The 21,917-nt window shown below is 49.0% G+C and overlaps 1 protein-coding gene across 2 annotated transcripts in view; it reads left to right on the forward strand.

Annotated features, from left to right (window-relative positions):
- The window catches only part of ZBTB7C (zinc finger and BTB domain containing 7C), a 110,355-nt gene that overhangs the window by 46,865 nt on the left and 41,573 nt on the right, over positions 1-21,917 (forward strand). Inside the window, exon 3 of one of the 2 annotated variants that reach the window (XM_063180195.1) lies at positions 10,317-10,400. The exons of the other annotated variant lie outside the window; for it this stretch is intronic. The gene's annotated coding sequence lies outside the window, so the exon portion shown is untranslated. The remainder of the gene's footprint in view (positions 1-10,316; positions 10,401-21,917) is intronic. 2 annotated transcript variants of the gene reach the window in all.

Genomic DNA, 21,917 nt, shown 5'->3' on the forward strand with positions numbered 1-21,917 from the left:
TAAGACTTGAGATTTAATGCCTCATCCCTTCAATTCACCTTCAGCAATAACAATGTATTCTAATCCACTGCTCAGGTGTTGATGGATGGGGCCTGTTTGGGTTAAACAGTTGGGATTTGAATTGTTGACCTCATTCTGTCCCTGGAGCAGGAGCAGTCAGAGGAGCCCTTGAGGAACATTGTGAGCAGCAGCTCTCCATCACCAGTTAGTGGCAGAGTCAGATGGAAATGTGAGGCCAGCCTGGCCCTCAGCCAGATTTCCCGTGGCAAACTGGATGTGTAGGACAGGTGCCATATTAAGAAGCCCTCTGCAAATCCTGACAAAAATAGGTTGGAAGCTAAATTTTTCCTTGAGTTGGATTCAGGAGGATGGAAAGACATAAGATGAAAAAAATTCCATCTTTTCTGTGAGGCTGTTTCACAGGGACCATTGCCCACCTTTGCTCTGTTGGTGCATGTGGAAGTGAGCAATCTTTGGGCTTGGTTCAGGCTGGGATCAGGGAACAAACATCCCACATCCCTCTCCAGTCCAGTGTGAGACCCTCCTCCCCATCCTCGTGCTCTGGGACCTCCATGAGGTCCAGTGAGGGTGCCTGACCTGGCTGTGGCCATGACACTGGTCAGGGCTTTCTTGGCTCTTGAGATGAGGAGGTTTCCTCTCACCTTTGGCATGACTGAGCAGGTCTGGTCCCTTCCAAGCAAACTGCAGAAGCAGCAGGAAGAGGAGGAGATACCAGACTGCCCATCCAGACCACAAGGGAAGGCTGGGCAAGAAACTGCTCCTGTGACCTGGCTTGGTGTGTCCAAATCACCTCCTTGCTCCTGTGATGCTCTGAGGACCAAGGACATGAACCTGAAAGTGAGGAGCACACGTGAGCTGGTGGGCATGCACCCTTCTCTGTCCCACAGGGCCCTCTTCTGCTCTGAACCCAGGCAAATGCACTCCCACTTGAATTTTCTGAGCCCCACATCTCTCCAAAACCCACCCAAGCAAGGAATAGATGTTGGCTGGCCATGGCCAGAATGAGTGAACAGCTTTTCCTAAACACAGTGTGCCCCATGTGAATATGAGTAACCTTTGGTTTTCAAGGATGGAAGAGTAGAAGTAAATCAAAATAAAATTTAATTGAATTGATAATGCTTCAGGAAAAAAAATAGATATGTTGCTGAAAGGGGTGCCAAGGGTAGTTTAACTGATTTTGGTGTAACCATGATGCAGAAAAGCTGCTTGACATAAGGTTGTTTGAGCATTTAGGCTTGCTAAAGGTTTCTCAGAGCCTTTTCTTTCTTGTCTGGAGCAGCAGACAGGGCTGTCCATGTGTTCAAGCTGCCCACAGGGATGTCACTCCATGCCTGGTACCCCTGCACTTCCCTTTGGGGTGTCACTGAGGTGTCCACCCAGGCACTGAGTGTTTTCCCAAGGGATGGATAAAGCTCAGGGATGGGAAAGGCCAAATGGGATATTCCTGTCAGGAAAAACTGGCTCAAGCTTTAGTTGATTTCCTCAGGGTCACTAGGGTCAGTGTCAGAATAAAGTGTGGAAAGGCTGGTCGGGGTCATGCATCCTTTCCCAAGCAATATCCAGCCCCAGATGCAAAGTCCTGCAGCAGGGAGTCATTCCTTCCCACCTCTCTCATCCCAGGCTCTGATTCACCTCCTAAAACTCACTCCAAGGAGTTTTCCTTGGGAATGTGTGACATCCAACCTTCTGCCCTCCTGCTGAGCCTGGGGTCTGTATCTCCCCACCACCCATGATGCTACAGCATTGCTGCCCTGGCTCTGAGCATCCTCTCTCTGCTTTCCCTTGCCTGTCCCCTTCCTCTTCCCTCCCGAGGTGCAGTGGTGACCCCAGCCAGATGCTGAGCTGTCCTCATCTCAGCTGTGCCCAAATGGCTTGGCCTCTCCTGTTTGTCTAGTGCATAGCTGATCAGTCACCAAGGATGTTGTATTTGCTTCCAGATAAGAAAATGCTGAATCTTAGAGCTGGGATTGGGCCTTGTGAAATCCCCCTAGAAACAGCCTGGTTCCCCTCAGACAGCTGTTTGTTGGGATCCCCTCTGAATCCCCTGCAGATGTGCTTTGTTCTTGTAATGCAATGCTCATTTTATAATCAACCTGCCACGCCCTGGTAAATCGAATTCTGTACAAAAGCATATGTATATTATCTCTAAGCAATTATCTTTATTAACCAAACTTGTAATCTACTCAGAGGACGAAATCAGCTTTGTTTGACATGGTGTGTTGACTGCAGAACCTCTCTGACAAACATGAGCTGTATTTCCATCCTTTAATTCCTCCTCTGGGTGACTCTTGGGAGGATTCCCATTATTTTACCCATGACTGATGGCAGGCAAGCCAACCTGTTCCTCAGGCCATCCCACTTGCCCCTTTAGCAGATCAGTGCAGTATTTTCATGCTTCAATCCATCTGGATCTTCCCTGGTATTCCAAGATTTATTAAAAATTAACACCAGCAGGCCAGAGAGCTTCTCAGCCAGCTGTTGGAGGGCCCTTGGGAGCAAGTTATCCAGGCCTGCTGATTCAAAATTGTTTATGGCTGGTAGATGGTGTTTAACAACCTCCTTGGTTACTAATGGACTGGAAAGTACTCCATCCTCCTCGTGTGATACAAGCACCTCATCCTGCCTTCTCTCCAGATGCGGAGCAGAGATATTGATTGAGCACTTCTTGGCTTTTCTGCATCATTACTCTTCTCCCCATCTGAGGCTGCGCTGCTGATTTATGCAAAGGCATTGCAACATGGCCTGGATTGTTGGCCATCCCTTCCCAGTGCAGCTGGACACGCTGGGTGCTTTGCCTTCTGACTCTGCACAGAGCACAAATCCCTGTTTGACCCCGTTCCTGGGAGGGCCATTCCTTGGTTTGACACCGTGTAGGACTCTGGCCTGAGGACCAGGAAATTCCTCTCTCTGCCCCCATTGCTTTTCACTCATTAAGGAGGAGTTATGAATTTGCAGAGCCACCTCTAAGAGCTCCTTACAGAAACATTGAGATTTGCCCCCAAAACTTTTGAGATTCTGTTAAGTGGTGACCATTCTACATGTCAACCCATCAATCCCCATCTCCATGCTGCCATGCTATTTTTGGGTTAATCATCCCTGGATATACAAGCCTTCATCTCCCCTAGCAAAGTTGTGGCAGCTTGCTCTCTCCCCTGACCTCAGACAGAGCTGCTCTTTGTTTCTCCCATCTTTGCCATTTTCCTTTCCTCCTGCTTCTCCAGCTGTGGGTTGTTGCAATAATCAGTCCCACATCTCGTGGCAGGGGGGGCAGCTGCACTCAGTGGTGGGGCAGAGATCCCCAGGGCCTTCTTCTACTTCCCTCTGGTGAGACTCTGGCCTGGAGTCCTGTGTCCAGCTCTGGGACCTCCAACATGAGGAGAATGTGGAATGAGCCCAGAGGAGGCCATGATGCATCCAAGGCTGGAGCCCCTCTGCTCTGGAGCCAGCCTGGCACAGCTGGGGCTGCTCAGCTGCACCAGAGAAGCTCCAGGGACACCTCAGAGCCCCTGCCAGGGCCTGCAGGGGCTCCAGGAGAGCTGCACAGCCCCTGGGGACAAGGCAGGCAGGGACAGCACCCAGGCAATGGCTCCCACTGCCAGAGGGCAGGCACAGATTCTGGCACATTGGGAATTAGGAATTGCTGGCTGGGAGGGTGGGCAGGCCCTGGCCCAGGGTGCCCAGAGCAGCTGTGGCTGCCCCTGGATCCCTGGCAGTGCCCCAGGCCAGGCTGGATGGGGCTGGGAGCAGCCTGGGACAGTGGGAGCTGTCCCTGCACATGGCAGGAGGGTGTAATGGGATGAGCTTTAAGACCTTCCAGTCCAAACCATTCTGGGATTGTATTGTGAGATACTGTGGGAGATGCTCACAGCTCTCATACTTACTCATAGGATTGTAGCATTCAAATCTCCTCTTTGAAGAGATTCAAAATGTTTTAGCAGAACAATGGTTGGTGTGATGAGGTGTTCAGAAACAAGAGGTAAACATGGGAAAGAAAATAAGTGCAAATTTTCTTTTATAATGAGACTAATAAACTTCTAGAAGCAGTTGCCAAAGGATCAGGGCAAGCTCCTTGATTTGAAATCTTCCAGCCAATATTGCCTCTGCTTCTAAATACTGGCGGGCAGGCAGGAATGAGAGCCTTGCTGCAGAAATTGCTGGGTGCAATATTATATTTTGTATGAAGCTGGAGAGCAAAATGCATGATCATAACAGTCCCTGTTACATGAAAATACTGATATGAAATAAACCTTTGTTTTGTAGCCTGAACTTCTTACGAAGTGTGGTCTGAAATCCAGGAGTAGATTTAACATGGCTGTCAAAACCTTGAGCAATGGAGTGATGGATGTTAAAATCTTGAATAATGGAAAAAAAACCCCAAAAGTTCTGCTGTAAAGTTTGGGATGGCAAGGGAAAGGATGCTTGGGGGAGCAAAGGTGGGAGCTGTGCAGGAAAATGCTCCTGCATCCACTGAGGGGGGATTGAGCAGCCGTGTTCAATATTGTGTGCAGCTCAGGTCCTCCCTCCCGAGTATGGCGTGAAAGCAGTGGAAATAAAAGCTTGGCTTTTGCTGAGGAAAAGAATGACCCACAATGTCATTTTTTTTTTTTTTTTAATGTGGGAAGAAGGGCTGAATTCAATGTTTTCCTTTCTGCTCCATCCTGCTGCAGCGCTTCGCTGTGCGGCCAGGCGGGCTGGCAAGCAGATAATGAATCTGCCGAAATGTGGTTATTGATACAGCTGAGATCATTATACCTGAGGGTCTTGTGAGCTTTCCCATCTAAAGGGGTATTTTTCAGAAGGTTGTGGTCATGACATAAACAGTCTCGTTCCGTCTGAAATCTCAGCTGGCAAAGTCCCGAGCCCGGGAACGTTTTTTTAAATACATTATCAGGAAGGTAAATCAGGTCAGCTGCATTTTCATTTTTTTCTTTCAGCTGGGAGAAGTAAAATGGTTCATTTGCCTCTCACTATTAATGTGATGCTCTGCAAGGAGCTGTGGCCTGATCCACAGCTTTTGAAAGCAAAGGAGATTTGTTTCCACCTGCATCAGGGAGCTTCTGTGGAATTTCCTATTCCCGGGTAAGGATAACTTTCCAGTTTGGAAGGAAAGCAGGAGATCTGTGCAGAGGGTTACCAGCACTTGGAGGCTGAAATGCTGGGCCATTGTCTTGGTTGTCCTTAGCCCATCCAGGTGTGGGATGCTGTGAGTGGACCCAGCGAGGAGCTGTGGCTCATTTTGTGTGAGAGCAAAGGAAAAATAACCTGCCGAGAAATTACGAGGCAGAGAAAGCATTTCAAAATTGCAGCTGGGACTGTGAATTGCACAGGGAAGTTTAAAGTGATTGCAGTGGAGGCCAGGCTGCTCTCTGCAGCCTCAGTAGCATCAGAGTCTTTGCAGATGCTCTCCCTTCCATCCTGCAGCAGACTTTATTTGGGGTTTTGCCACCTGTCTCAAATTTGGTCTGAGGTGCTGGGGAAGTTTTTGGCATTGGGGCTGGTGACAGATGTACAGTGAATATTCAGAAACTCTTTGTGAGCTGAACCTCCTTGGGGGCTTTCATCTCACCCAGCTTCAGCTGCCTTCGTGAGAGGTATCCCTGATAAAATTATGCATCAAGCCATCAAGCCCTGAAGAGAGGGTCTTTGATCCATGTCATGCTTTTTATTGTTAACATCCATTTGTGTTTAAATTTCATTTTATCACCATTTATTCTTAGTTGCCCTTACCCAGTCCCAGTCCTGCACCAACACAAATTGAAGCAAACTCAAAAGTCTTTCTCAGTGAAGAGAAAGGGAAGACTGAAACATTAAAAGCAAGTAAAGTGACCTATTCTAGTGGAAGGTGTCCCTCCCAGTGACAGGGGGATTGGAAAGACATGGTCATGCAAGTCCCTCCCAATCCAAGACATTCTGAGATTTTTTTGACCAGAATGTTGCCTTCAGGCATGTGCTGTCTAGCCAAATACAAGTTTAATGGCAAGTTTGTGCAGAAGTTTTGCCATGTTCTTGCTAACATGAGATCTTCGTCATACCCTGAAGCTGCACGGGCCCAAGAAAGGCTGAGAACTGTGGATCAGGAAGGATTTGGGAGCTCTGGGGAACCAGAGCTGGCTGCATTTCCAGGCCAGGGATGGTCAGGGGGACAGCTCTTTCAAGAGTTTCTCATATGATACATATGATGTAGGGAAATCCTTCCGTGTAGTTGCACATGTATTGTGTGTGTGTGTGTGTATATATATATATATATAGATATATGTGTGTGTGTGTGTGTGTGTGTGTTCATACACATGTTCAATATCACCTTGGCTCCTTCCAGCCCTGTTTCTTGAAATAAATCCAGCTGTGCTTCCATTCTTTGGGAAAGCTGGGTATAATAATTGATTGTCCTGCTGTTGGAGACAATGGTGCCTCGTTGACTTCTGTTTTCCGTAACAGAACCCTGGGGATCCCTCAGGATCAATCCGGATTGCAACCATTAACGTTCCAACTATGAAATCACCGAGGCTGTTTAGGGAAAGCATTTCATCAGCATTGGTTTTCACTGGTTTCCTGTAGAGCTTTTTGGGTTTTTTTTTTGATAAGGGTATTGTGGCAGCAGTAGCTTTGTCTATGGACACATCCTGGACCAGTGAAATTTCCCAGTCTGTGGCATGGAGTAACTAATTCAGCCTCTTGCTGGAAACTGCTCCTCATGTGCAGGGTGTGAGACTAGCAAAGAAATCTCTACCCGTTCATGCTTTCTTGAGGTTCACAGCTCTCTTTAAAGATGGAAAACCAGCAGCTCATCTCTGCACCATGGACAAAGAGACCTCAAAGAAGTTGTGTGGTGTCCCCATCCTCATCCCTTCTGCCCTGCTGGTGCCCCAGCGAGGAAGGTGTTTGTCAGGATTGTGGGCTCACATCGCTTCCTTCCCCATACTCTTTAAAATAAGGCCAGCATTTGGAAGCACTTAGGCCAGGTTTAACTCTATTGCTGTGTTGGAATTAACGGAAACACCACTGCAAATGGAAACCGAGCGTGTGGGATGGACACCTTGGAGGAAACCTCCCCAGGCTTTTCCAAATTTCCCATTTCCAAGCATCTCCAGTGAGATTTGTGGGGGGAAATATTTTTATTGGTTCCATTTCTTAGCAAAATCAACCTGTAAAAAAAAAAGGTGTTTTTTTTCACCACTGCAGTTTGGCAATGAAATAGGGATGTTTGAGGAGGCAAATTATTTTCCTTTGAAAAATGTGACTGATGCAGCAAGTCTTGTTGCAAAAAATATCTTCCTCTAGCTCTGAGAGAGCTGTATTCACTGAAGCTGATTATTGGGCTCCAACTAAAAAGTTTAAAATCAGCCTGGAAAACTGAAGTACAAAAGGAGAATATTGTATATATTCGCAGACCAAAAAGAAACCCCCAAAACTCTGTGAAATTTTATTTTGCCCATGAAAATCTTTACGTTTGATGATTGCTTGTTTGTTTGGTTTTTTTTTTTTTTCCTGATTAGACAAGCTTCCTTACTCTTCTATAAAGCTTTCAATTCAGTATACTTGAAATTAGAGTTTTCCTTGCCTGTTGTAAGCAATCATTGTAACCTTTTCTATTATATTTTTACTAGGGGTTACCTTTTCTCCTTGTAAATCAAGGTGGGGTCTGGCACAAGCTTTTCTTCTTTTTCTCCTGCTGTTCTTATTTCGCACCTTCTTAGAAGTACTTTATTTTCTCCTCATTTGTAGTGTAGGAGACCTGTTCAACCTTCCATTAATGCTGATCAAAAAAAAAAAAAAAAAAAAAAAAAAAAGTGAGCTAATTTCATATGGAAAAGGGCAAATAATTTCCAGGGTTCAGTGGGTGCTTAATTGGTCTGCAGTGGTTTTTGAGTCAAAGTTATCACTGAGATGTTTCAATTGTCACAGTCCACACCCAGGTATTTTTCTGTATTAAAGTACAGGGTTTGGCTTGCAAGAATTTGGAGTTGGAATAGTTTAGGCTAGAAAAGCCCTCAAGTCCAACCATTCCCTCAGCACTGCCAAGGCCACCACTGTCCCATGTCCCCAAGTGCCACATCCACACAACTTTGAAACCTCTCCAGGCGTGGGGACTCCACCACTGCCCTGGGCAGCTGTGCCAGTGTTGGACAGTGCTTACAATGAAGAAATTTTCCCCAATATCCAATTTTAACCTCTCCTGGTGCAACTGGAAGACATTCCCTCTGCTCCTGTCCCTGTTCCCTGGAGCACAGCCCGACCCCCCCGGCTGTCCCCTCCTGTCAGGAGCTGTGCAGAGCCACAAGGGCCCCCTGAGCCTCCTTTGCTCCAGGCTCAGCCCCTTCCCAGCTCCCTCAGCCTCTCCTGGGGCTCCAGCCCCTTCCCAGCTCCATTCCCTGCCCTGGACATGCTCTGACACCTCCATGGTGCTGAGGACATTTTTGTACGCCCTGATTATAAACCGTCTTGAGAAGCAGCACCATGAGCAATGTGCTTTGCTAGCATGGCAGACATGCAATTTTTTCTTCAACCCTTTTTCTTGGCTTTGGTGAATTGATGAAGGCAAATCCTTTTGATGGGGGAGGGAAAAGAGAGTTGTGTTTTGTGGGAAGTGAAGAGTTGCATGGTTTTGTGCTTGAGGAGCTTGGGTGGGTGGTTGCACGGGTGCTCCCATCCCACAGGGGATGCCATCTACAGGAATACCAGGAAAAGCAGTGGGTGGCAATTGGTGTTCCTCTCCATGCCGACTTTGACAGTCACTGGATGCTGCCCAAGTTTTTCTCTGCCCTTATCTGGGGCCAGACACATTGTTCACTCCGACTTCATGTACTGATTTACCCAGACACTCCTTAGAAACCCAGTAGTCAGAGGAGCTGCAGATAGTGCTTTGGGTGTGGGGATGGAAACAGCATTAATGTTTTTTTCCCTGCAGACTGAGAAAGCGTGCAATAAAAGTTTCAAAAGTAACCGTGCGCTGAGCACGGAGCTCTTCCAAGCCCTGTCTGGGAGTGCCAGGTTGCCCCAGGCTATCTTACACTTGATTTTGCCTTGCGCTTCAGAAAGGTTTCCCTTGTATAAACAATTTTGGTTGTGATTTGGGGTTTTTTTTTTAGTGTGCCTCTTTAGAGGAAAACCATCAGAAAAGCCCGTAAAATGGAACTCGGTGTCCAGCTGCTCTCATCGAGTTTATTGTATTAACAGAAAACATCTATTTCCTTGTTACTATACCTGTGCCAGAAAGTAGCTAGCATTTTATGAAATGCAGTGTTTTATTCAGTGTGACTGCTTAATTTGGGGCAGAACCTCAAGAACAAGCTGTTCCCTGGGGCACCCAGTGAGGAAAAGAGGAGGGAGCCCAGTTCTTTATCACTCAACACAGTGGCCAACCCTTTGGGGTTGTGTGCACGCCAGCGAGCGGGGCTTAGCCAGGCGAGGCTGCTCAGGCTGCTGAGATGGGCTCCCGAGGGGTGAATCCTCCTCTGGGAACATCCCTGTGGCCAGGGGCCACGGGAGGTGCGTGCAGGATGGGGTTGTTGGCCGTCTGGTGCAGCTGAGGTGGCCGGGAGTTGGCTTCCAAACCTCAGTGCTGGGGGTGGGGCTTGGAAACCTCGCACTGGGCACTCGGGAAGGTTTTTCAGTCACTCATTGCTTGGATTGGACACTTGGGTTGGGGTCTTGTCAACCAGGACAGCTTGGTGACTTGAGTAACCAGCCTCCGTGTCTGAAGATAGTTTGCCTCCATCTTCTTGCTTGTTTGAGTCATTCATGTGCAAACGTGATTTTTTAACTGAATTACAGCCAGTTATTTTTTCAAAGGAGGTGGTTTTCACCCCCCTCCCCACATTTACCCAACTCACATGGCTGCAGTTTGCAGGGGAAGTGGAGCAGATCATAGGAGAGTCAACCACAGAGTGACCTCTGTGGGGGCAAATCAGGGGTCACCAGTTAGACCAGGGAGGGGATTGTCTCACTGAGCAGAGAACACAAAGAATGAGATAAATCTGCTTTAAGAAAAATGAGACAAAAAAAAAAAAAAAAAAAAAAAAAAATCAACAAAACCACAGCAACCCCCCAACCCCCCCAAATTTTTCTTTCTGAAGAACTTTCTGTGCTGGTTTAAAAAAGGAAACTTGAACAGATCCGGTAAATATCAGCCCGCGTCCCGCGTGTTATTTAGACCTTAATAGTACAGGTGGACGAGGAGGGCTTGGTGCCAAATACTTTTGGTTTAGAGGGAGTGGTGGGAGTGAATTCTCCCAACCGCTCCTAGAAAGGCTTAACTTTCTGCACACAAATAAATGACAATCTCCGCTTGGCTGCAGACACCCGGGGAGCGACGCTGCCGGAGTCCCCGCGCAGCCACGGCAGCCGAGGGGCGGACGAGGGTCGGCACCTGGAGAGGGAAGGTGGGTCAGATGCTGTCTTTTTGCCTTCTGAAATATGTGATATTTTTTAGGTTTTAAATCCTCTTCCCCCCTCCCCAAGCTTTTAGGGGTTTTGCAGGATATTGAGGGGAGGGAAAGGCACTTGAATTTATTGCTCGGAGGCTAATCGTGCTCGTGTTGGAAATCTTTGGCGTGTCGTAGCGATCCTCTGTACTAATCTATCGCCATTTACTTGCGTTCTTAATTGCTGTTTGAACTCAAACCTGTGAATCTCTGTCTGGTTTCCTTCCTCGTATCTTGAATCTTTACCAAGCTTGGAGATTTTGGCTGTACATCAACACCTGTACGATACTACCTCTCAATTTGTGGGGCTTGGGCTCTTTTTTTTTTTGAAGTCTAGCTTAGTTATATGTTTATTTGCTTTAGATAGGAAATACCAGTGCAAAACCAGATCTGCCAATATGTCCAGCTGTGTAGGCAAAAGAGATCTCAGAGGCAGTTGATTAATATTTAAAATTAGAATAGAATAGAATAGAATAGAATAGAATAGAATAGAATAGAATAGAATAGAATAGAATAATAGAATAGAATAGAGTAGAACAAGAATATATATTAATATAAATATTTCAGTACTTGGAAATATGTAACAGATAGAAATATACATCTAAAATTATACAAGATAATATTCTATTATATATTTTTAATACTTGTTTGTTAGTATTTGTGTTGAAGGAGTTTCTGTTTAAGTTGTTCTTTGCGGAAAACTTGCGAGAAAAAAAATCCCATTCTTGTCTTGAGTAGTTAAAATGTCTTGGAAGGTTTAATGCTGGCAGAAAAATTGTGATTAAATACATTCTGGGAAGCGTGGTCGGGAGGAGGCTGATGCTTGGTGCAGGGTTAAGCCCGGCTCAAGCTGACCTGCTCCACACTGCCCGTGCTGCAAGCGGGGCTTGCACGGGGACACCCCAGCTCCTTTATCTGGAGACCCCATATCTAGAATTTGGGTGTAAATCTCAGTCAATCTGGGGAACTTCTTGCTTCTTCACTGGCAAACGGGATGCAGCAGGGCAGCGTGCTGCACCTAGCTAAGCGCTTACATTTTTAACAGCTCCTTCTGGAGATGAAGCTCGGTTTCAGCAGCACAAATCCCCTCTCCAGCTCCCCTGACCCCATGCAGGCAATTCCCAGATCCGCACCGCGGATAAAAACAACAGTGGTGGTTTTGTTTAAGGTTGGGCTGAATGAGAACAGGAGGGGAGGAATGTGCCCAGCGGAGGAGGAAGCGGCGCTCGGCCATCCCGGCGCTGCTGGGCGGACGGGAACGCTCAGCGCGGCCGAGCCGGACCCGCAGCCTCTTCTGCCCTCAGAAAGGGGATGTGAACCCCCCTCCAGTTCACTCAGGTGCAATGTTTAGGGGATGGAATTGGGCTTTTTCCTTCCCTCTGCTTGGAGGGAGTGGAATCAGAGAGGGGCTTCTCCTCCTGGGAGGATTTTGGTGTTGCTGGGTCTGTCCGAGAGCTGTTTGCAGGGAGTGGTACCATGGGCATGGGCAATCCTTTGTGCCTTCCGCATCTCTAGCACCCCACATCAGAGAAGAAACCTTCCACAGGCTTCTCAGCACATATCCTGATGTATCCACACCAGGACAGCCCAGCAAGACTCCTGGGAAGTCTCAGAAGGTAAAGGATGCTCTGTGGTCTCTCCTTGGTCTTCCAATGCTTTCCATCACTCCCACCACTGCAGCAAGGACTTTCCAAACCCCTGATCCAGAAAAGGCAGCGTTTAACACTCACTTTTTGCCTGTGCTTGACACTGTTTACTTCAGGTGCCAGGCAGTGAGGAGTCAGACCCAGCGTGTTTGAGCACTGAGCAAGCATTAGCTGGAGAAACCTGGGATTTTCCAGCAAGCCCGAGGCTGTCCAGCACCTAACTCCTGTAGCCTCCTTTGAAATTCCTCCTCTAATTAATAAATAACTAGCAAGTTTCACTGACATAATTTCAGAGCTATTGCTCTTAATTAAATAACAAGTTATTAAAATAGTTTCAAAACTGGAGTCTTCCCTGCCCAGTTCATAGTCCTGGTCTTTTTCCCATTAAGTGTCCCTGGCGGAATGCATTTGTACACTTGGAAGAAATTAGAAAAGGTGAAGGATCTCAGACCGCAGAGAAATATTATATTATTGAGTGTGTGGACAATAAATTGAGTATGTGTATGATCTTGGAAAAGCAGGCAGTGATGGGAGGACTCATCCCTGCTCCTGCCAGTGTCCGTGCCTTCCTGGCAGGATGGAGATGGGAATACGGAATCAAGATGGGTCTCATCTGTGTGTCATTATTCCCCTTAACATTTGTATTATTTTTCATATATATATATATATATATATATATGTATATATATTCTATAAACACAATATATAATATATTTATAGATATATACACCTTTATAATGTATCTTTTTGTGTATAGTACCTATTAGAAATTTACATACAATGTAAAAATTAACATAATATGCGTGTATGGTGTTACATTGTGATTTAATGTTGGAGAAGGGGCAGCCAGCACCCAGCTGCACCCTGCTGCAGGTCAGGTCATTGAGGTAGCTGCACGGTTTATTTTCCTTTGCCTGAGAAAGCTTTAGTGATGAATAGAGGGAGGGGATCTGAGGCTGGGATGCTTCTGCCAAGTATGATTTGGAGGCCTCTTTATATTAGTCAGAGCTTTTTTATTCCTTACTGGAAGCCTGAGAGGAGCTGCGTGCCTGATGGCAACTTTGCTCACAGGTCTGCATAAGTCTCAAGTATCACTCGTGTGAGCAGCTTGCCTTAATTATAGATTTATTTCTCGCTGCTCTTGGATTGCCTTCTTCCCTGTTCCTCAAAAAGATGCCCTTGCACCTGAGGGATGGGTGTGTGGTGGTCCTGAATGTTTTTTTTTTTGAGGAGGGTGAAGGCTGCCGTATCCCAGCTGTTGGTTTTGCAAGGGACTTGATGTTCTTGGCAGCTGCAGAAGAGGAGGAGGAGGGAATGTCCACACCAAGAAATCTCTGCGCTGTCTCCATGTGGGTTCAGGCAGATGCTGGGACCATCAAATGACTTCCACCTCCCAGGCAGAGGCAGCAGCCCAGCACCGCTGTCCCCCACCCTGCCCTGCCTAGCAGGAAACCAGTTTGGGAAGTGCCTCCGTGTTGCCTGAGGATGAGCCAGCCCAGGAGGAGGAAGGAGACCACTTTGGATTGAGGTCCTGGCACTGCTGGGAGGAGGCAGGGTGGAGGGATGGAGACCAGCCAGCTTCCTAACTATGCAAACAACCCACACCCATGTTCAGTGTTTATCCCTGCCGAGCCCGTCACCATGGTATCTGGGCACCTTTTGCCAAGGTGAGTTGAAGCTGATGGAGCAGATCCTCAGCCAAACCCCAGGCTCTCTAGGCATGTGCCTGGGAGGTCTCCTAGATCAGCTGGATCTTCCAGAGCTACTGCTGCTGGGATAATCCCAATCTTTTTGCTGTTCCTTTGGACCCCCTGCTGCTGCCTGCCCAGGCCCTGGGTGACTCCCATTGCCATGAGCTCCTCCAAGCAGGTGCATCCTTGCCTCTGCCATGGAATTTCTATATGTGTCACACCACAGTGCCAGGTGGGCTGCTGGAGAGGTGGATCCATGACACCCTGTGCTGGCACTGCTGCCTTCATGCAAAATGTGGGCCCTTTCTCCACCATGTGGCTCTGGGAGGGAAGAGAGAAGGAAGAAGGGAGAGGAGAGAGGAGAGAGGAGAGAGGAGAGAGGAGAGAGGAGAGAGGAGAGAGGAGAGAGGAGAGAGGAGAGAGGAGAGAGGAGAGAGGAGAAGAGAAGAGAAGAGAAGAGAAGAGAAGAGAAGAGAAGAGAAGAGAAGAGAAGAGAAGAGAAGAGAAGAGAAGAGAAGAGAAGAGAAGAGAAGAGAAGAGAAGAGAAGAGAAGAGAAGAGAAGAGAAGAGAAGAGAAGAGAAGAGAAGAGAAGAGAAGAGAAGAGAAGAGAAGAGAAGAGAAGAGAAGAGAAGAGAAGAGAAGAGAAGAAGGAAAAAGAAAACAGCAAAGAGGGAGGAAAAGCAAGAGCATATGTTTTTCTGCAAGTCTGTTAGGCTTAAAAAAACCCAAGAGTTTCTTGTTAGGGATGTTGGGCAGTCTCAAAATGGGAGATGTCCCCTCCTGCCTTAGCAGCAGGTCACTGTCCCAGCCCCTCACTGAGGGGTGTCAGAGGGGATGAGCCACATCAGCTCATCCCTGCCTCCTGTCTCCAGTGTCCCTCTAGATCTTCTCCCAGCCTTGCAGGGGTGCAGACTCCTGGTGCAGCTGCCTTCCCTTCACAGAAATAATCATTCAGGGGATGAGACTCAAGGCAGCTGCAGGTGGATTTGGTGGCTTCTCATTTCCAAGTGGCTGCTGTTGCAGTCTGTGCTGAGAGACCGAGTGCCAGCTGGGAGGGAACATCTCTCATTCTGAAAATTGCCCAACATCCATAACCAAAAACTCTGGAAGCCCACCTCAGCTGGGATTAGTCCCTCTGTGCCACAGCTGGATGCTAAGGAGGAATGGATTGTGAAAGAAGTTGATCAGAATTGCTTTCCTTTGTTGTAGAATTATTTGAGTGGGAAGTGACTTCTAAGATCATCTATTCCCACACACCTGAAGTAGGCTGGGACACCTTCCCCTACCCCAGATTGTTCAAAGCCCTGTCCAGTGTGGCCTTGGACACTTCCAGGGATGGGACATCATCACTTCCAACTCTCACTGCTGTCTGTCTTTAGGGAGATCTTTTGCTTCATGTGGAATTCATGGATGAGGCAACCTGCTCCAGGGGCAGGAGGCAGATCCCAGCCTCTTCAAGGTGCTGGGTGGCTTTGGGAGCTGCAAGGGAGCATGAGAACCTCTGAGTGTTGCAGGGCTGTGATTTACTTCCTGGACAGGGCCTGCTTTACTTTGGGCAATTTATACCCTCTTAGTCACGTCTGAAGAGAAATTAAAGAGATTAACTCCTCTGAGCCTTGATTTCCATGGATGTAAAGTAACCCAGTAGTTGCATTCCATGAGTCTTGGTCTGGAATGAGAGGTCTTGGAGATCCTGTGGATAAAAGGTGGTAAAGGGAACTTTTTTGAAGTTTTGTGTGGAAAGAGGATGGCAGATTTTATGCTTGTGGCTGCAACAGAGGAGTCAAGTTGCAATATTCCAGCCTTTCCACTGTGCACATGCACTTTCCAAACAGTTTTGTTGCAATTAATTACAGTGCAATTAAAGCAGAACGACAGTGCTAACTAAGGGCAAAATCTTGTGAAACAAATGGTGTTTGGGCTGATTTTGTAATTGCTCCAGGTTCCCCAGATACAAATTACAGCGTCAGGGCTCCTGATTTATGGCAGAGCAATACACACGCAGATAACTCAGGGCAAGAGCTGCCTGTGTGGGCTGCAGAGGCAGAGGTCCCATCAGTTCTCCTTGTTGCTGACCCGTGAAGGGCGGGCCAGCAGGACACAGGTGGCACCAGCTGTCCCTCTCTGCCTCATCCCCAGGGCCTCTCACGAGGTGCGGGTGCAGCTTCATTCTGGGCAGAGGGGATGTGGAGGGCAGAGGGATCCCCTTCATCCATGGTCCAGCTATGGGGAACATGGCTGATGATGCAGGACATGTCCTAGGAAGGGCAGTGGGGGTCAGGAGCACAAGTCTGATGAGGAGCAGCTGAGGGAGCTGGGAAGGGGCTGGGCCTGGAGCAAAGGAGGCTCAGGGGGGCCCTTGTGGCTCTGCACAGCTCCTGACAGGAGGGGACAGCCGGGGGGAACAGGGACAGGAGCAGAGGGAACGGCCTCAGGCTGGGCATGGGCAGGCTCAGGGTGGATATTGGGAAAGTTTCTTGATGGAATGGGTGGTCAGGGATTGGCACAGCTGCCCAGGGCAGTGGTGGCATGCCCCATCCCTGGAGAGGATTGAAAAGCTCTGTGGCTGTGGCACCTGGGGACGTGGGTCAGCGTTGGGCTGGGCTGTGCTGGGGGAATGAATGGTTGGACTCAGCAGGCTTTTCCAGCCTGAATGATTCTGTGATTCTGCTGAGTGGCTTAGCCCTTGGGTCCCAACCTTTAGGTGCCTGTGAGGTCCTGTGAGGGTGAGCAGGTGAGGCTTGGCCCTGCTGAATCACAGCCCTGTCCGTCTGTCTGCTGGGGCTGTAGCAAACCCCGGTGGATCACAGTGACTCAGCTGGGGGAGGTCACCAGCATAGGGAATACAAAGAGGTTCTACCCTCATCTGCTTGTCCAAGGGGTGCCAGGCATTTTGTTCCATGGATTGGTTCCCTGTCCTCCTGTTTCCAGCCCTGCTGGGAATATCATGCTTTGTTTTCATGTGGGAAGTCCCTCTCCAGATTAAAGAGCTGGAGTGGGTGTTTTCTCACCTGTAATTAAAAGGAGCAAACCTGTGACATTTTAGCAAAGAAATCATGTGTTGTGAGTGTTTAGAGGTTGTTAGAGTTAAAGCATTTCATGAAACCCAAACATAAAAACCCCAGATAATTCAGATATCACTATCTGGAGTTTAAAAATAAGTGATGCAAATTTCTGAAAATATCACGAGATCAAGCAAAAATTGAGATGAGCTTTAAGCAACACTTTTTTAAATTAAGCCCTTCTGTGTTCATTTTTTAGCCATGGACAATGGGGTTTGGGCTGTGAGTTGATGTTCCAGTGCTGCCATGAACCTATTTGGGCACACCAAGGGCTCCCCACAGGACCATAAAATGAAATCATACAAACACAGAACAGTTGTTTGGAAGGGACCTTCAAAATCACCTACTTTCAACCTCCCCCAGGACAGGGGCACAGACACCTTCCACCGTCCCAGGCTGCTCCAAGCCCCATCCAGCCTGGCCTGGGGCACTGCCAGGGATCCAGGGGCAGCCACAGCTGCTCTGGGCACCCTGGGCCAGGGCCTGCCCACCCTCCCAGCCAGCAATTCCTCATTCCCAATGTGCCAGAATCTGTGCCTGCCCTCTGGCAGTGGGAGCCATTGCCTGGGTGCTGTCCCTGCCTGCCTTGTCCCCAGGGGCTGTGCAGCTCTCCTGGAGCCCCTGGAGGCCCTGGAGCCTTCTCTTCTCCAGGCTGAACATTCCCAGCTCTGCTAGGCTGTCCTCTTAGGAGAATTTTTAGCCATGGACTGCTAATCTGTCCTGTGGTGCTCACGAACATCCTTTGCTGTGGGTCTCAGTGTCCCTAGAAAACAAAGGTGGGCACTCAGCACCAGCCCAGCTGCGGATTGGATTTGAGCATCTTCCCCCAGCAGGCTCTGGTGTTGGGTACCAATGCTCCCTGCTCACATCCCACCATCAGCTGGGCTCCTGCTCTGAATACTAAATCCTGAGACAGAGAGAAGGAGCCTGAACACTGATTAATTTGAGCCTGCGCTGCTCTTATCCTGGTTTCAAAGTAATTGTCTCTCTTGTCCACAATTTTCTCTCCTTACATTTCACTGCATATTTATTAGGTTTTTGTGAGGCTATCTGCAGCCACATTAAACCAATTTACTTCTTGAAATGTCTGACCTTTGATCTTCCAGCCACTGCCTTTCGGAGCCAGAAAAAGAGCCTTTAATAACGTGTCACATGAAAGGCTGGCTGCAGAGCCTGTCACTTGCACACCCCAACTCCAGTTAATAAACTATCGGATGAATCAATTATTGCCTCATAATTGTTACCTATATTTTTGTGCTAAACAGGAAGAATATTTCCCCCCCCTCCTCTCCCAGACGCTTTGTAAGGCCAATGCGTGCAAACAGCTACAGCTAATATTTCTCAAAAAACATCCTCAATCTTTGCAGCCAGTTCTGGTCTTGGCAGACGTGTGTTGGGGGCAGGGGGGGTTTGCAGAGACATTAGACTGTCTGTGTGCACCTTATTTTAGGAGTGCCTGCAGCATCCCTCCCTCTGTACTGTCTCCTTAGCCCCTCCAGCTGCCCTCTGCGGCAGGCACAGGAGAGGAGAGGGGAGTCAGTGGCTTGCAGAGTGCTTTGCTGGAGGTATTGTGGCTTTCCCCAGGCAGCAGCAGTGTGGCAGGGGTGTGCCTGGATTTCTCCATCGCAGCAGGGTTGGAAGCTGCCACCCCGGTGACTGCACTCCTCAGCATCCCCTGCCAGCACCTCCCGGTGTCCCTGTGCCTCAGGGCTGGATGCTTCTGTGTCACTGCTGAGGGACAGGCATCCTGCTCCAGGGGTGGGGCCTCACCTCCCAGCCCGTGGAGAGGACAGGCTGGGGACAGGGCCCCTCCCAGTGGGCTGCTGGCACTATTGGCACAGACAGCTCCCCGTGTTACGAGCCAGGGCACCTCACATCATGGTCTTGGCTGCATCCAGCCGCACCATGTACCTTGTATTTTGCATTCCAGTTATGGAGTACCAAATGTGTTATCTCTTACTCCTACAGACCCACAGAGCTCTTGCTGTGAAAAATAGAGGCAGATGTGGCCAAGCTGCTGTTGGAATAAGGACTTGGGGTTGGGCTGGGGGGATGCAGTGTAGCTCCCTTGGGGTCTCTGCAGCCTCTGCACACAAGACAGTGCTGCCCTGAACCCCAAGAACACACTTGGTCTAAGATTCCCTTTTTTTCAGGCTGTACCTGGTTTGGGCTGGTGTTGGGGAGGATGGAGAATGCTGCTCAGGTCCTCATGGAAACCAGAACATCCACAAGGCCCCAGGGGCACAAGGAGCCCTCTGCTCAGGCTTTGGGGAGAGGGATCCCTACCAGCTGCCCTGGTAGGGGCACATCCTTCCCTCTTCTGCTGAAATCAGCAGCAAAGCTGGGTTTCACAGGGGTGCAACGGGCCAGTGAAGTTTAAGCACAGCAATTACAGTTTCTGTCACCCACAAGGATTTCTGATGCATCACTCTGGAGCAGCGTCGTGCTCAGGAGCTCCATTTCACTCCCAGTGACATCTCTCCAGGGCAGGAGCAGGCAGCTGTCCAGAGGGTACAGATCCATCCTGGAGCTGGCCTTGGCAACACACTTCAACATCTATGTATTATTTATTTCCCCTGACTCCTCACATCTCTTACATAGTTGCTTAACAGCGCCAGCCTTTCACAAAGGGATGGAGAAGGGCTGAAAAATGCAAAAGGCAACCCAGGTCTTCTCTCTCTGCTTTAATCTTCCCAGGGTGACTTTTCATTTGCCATATGGGGAAGACTCCTGACATTCCCAGTCTGCAGAGCACCACAGCACTGAGCAGAAGCAGTCCTGAGTTTCAGGGGAAGGAAAAACCCACTGCATTGCTCCCTGGCACATCCCCGCTGATTCGGCTCTGTGTTGACATGATTTCAAGCGTGTAGGATTCAGCCTCTTCAGAAAGGCTGGGATTAATTGCTGAAATGAGAAATGCTATAAGGCCGGGTGAAGAAGAGGTGGAGAGAAAGGGAAGCATGGAAATACTCTGGGTTGATAATTCCTTGTGTCACTCTTGAGTTTATTGGCATTCATGGTTAAGATTGTTCTGTAGGAGATCATCTGCTGGGCTTTGCCTGCTGTGAAAGCTGGGGGAGGCAGAAGTGAGCCTCGCTGGGGAATCATAGAAACATGGAGTTGTTCAAGTTGGAAAAGCCTTTCAAGACCATCAAGTCCAAATATGCCCCCAACACAGCCAAGGCCACCGCTGACCCACGTCCCCAGGTGCCACATCCATAGGGCTTTTAAATCCCTGCAGGGATGGGGACTGCACCACTGCCCTGGGCAGTCCATGTAATGACTGGACAGTACTTTCCATGAAGAAATTCTCCCTAATTTCCAACCCAAACCACCCCCTGGCTCTGCTTGAGGCCGTTCCCTCTGCTCCTGTCCCTGTTCCCCCCGGCTGTCCCCTCCTGTCAGGAGCTGTGCAGAGCCACAAGGGCCCCCCTGAGCCTCCTTTGCTCCAGGCTCAGCCCCTTCCCAGCTCCCTCAGCTGCTCCTCATCACTTGCTCCAGACCTCCACTTTGTAAGTTTCAAAGCAAATCTCAGATTTGAGATAAGATTCAGGTGGCCCTGAAGACCTTAATAAACTTCCATGCAAAAAAAATAAATGTGCCAAACCTTACTCTATTCATTGTTGATTGCATTTTGGATAGAGGCACTTAATCTACTTTCCGGCTTTAATCCTGAGTCACACCTCACACCTTGCTTCCTGCTTTCTGGGCAGGGAAAATGTCATGATTGGGCACACATTTTATTCATTACTGTTTCCAAGTGGAGCTTCACAGAGGAAGTTAGCCTGGAATAAGGCAGGGAGAAGTACCTGTGATAGTTCTCACTGTGGAAAGCCACGTGATCACACTGACATGGAATCCAGGAAATGCCTGCAGAGACTTCCACCTTGTCCTTGGATGTCCCAGAAATCAGAACTTTGCTTCCAGGTATTCCAGCAAAGAGAGCCCTGGCATTGTGAGTTGATTCTCCTTAAAATGATGCTGTCACTTCTGCCTCTTTTACATTTTACATCCTGTTGTACCCTGGCAGGGCCATCCCAGCCAAGGTGTTGTGCATTGTTTTCCAGTTCTAAATCCATGAATGCTCAGCTTGTGGCCCCCACCATACCCCATCCAGGTGGGCAAGGAGAAATTCAAGCCTTTTTGACCTTCAGCTTTCCTCCTTGGGCGATGAAATTAATACTCCCTGCCATACCTTGGAGGGATGCTGCTGGGATTAATTAGTTAATAGAACAAATCTCACTCGCCTGCCTCTGTGAGGGCAACCATCGTGTGGCTGAGTCTAACATTCACCTTTCCAATGACCACAGGGGACCTTGGGTCTCTGTGGCTGGGATTTTGCCACGACTTGGGCGGGAGCATCCTGTGGATGCTGCCAGGACCCACCCCTCGTGTGGCAAAGGGCTGAGGCTGTTGCAGAGATGCCGCGGGTGCCTCCCTGCAGCCCCACACCGCATAATTCCAGGCTCGCAGTGCTGCCTCTGCAAAGGTAGATTTGGTTTCTATTAATAAGGGGATAATAGCATGGGAAACCTGGCTGCAGGATGGCCCGTGCCCAATTACTGCGGTCGCTGGGCTACAGCAGCAGCTTCCCTGCAATTATCCCACCGCGCGCCAGCACAGCGCAGCCCTCTGTGGTTTATTCTTAGCAACAGAGCCCCGGGCAAGGTCAGGGGGGTCCCTGCAGCGAAAGTCTCTGGCTGGGGGATGCTGGAGTTGGGGTGGGGGATGGCAGAGCCACCTCAGTGTCACCTGCTGGAGATGGGGCCATGGGGATGACAGTGCTGTGCCCTGGAATTCACAGTCGTGAGGCTGGCAGCAGAGCAGTGCCCTGCTTTGTCCTTGTCCACAGCCAGGCAGTGCCAGGGGAGTCCTGGTAATTCCCAAGGGGCTTGTTGGCACTGTGGGATCATAGCAATCAGCCCCTTTTTTTGGGGAGGCACAGAAATCCCAACCTAGGCAAAATGCAGGGGTGGCCTTGGCCATGCTGGGTTAGCACTTAGACCTGATGATCTTAAAGGGCTTTTCCAACCTAAACGATTCTGCAGTTCTATGATTTAAGGCTGGATGTGATG

This window comes from Melospiza melodia, chromosome Z (assembly GCF_035770615.1).
Source record: "Melospiza melodia melodia isolate bMelMel2 chromosome Z, bMelMel2.pri, whole genome shotgun sequence".
NCBI lineage: Eukaryota > Metazoa > Chordata > Aves > Passeriformes > Passerellidae > Melospiza > Melospiza melodia.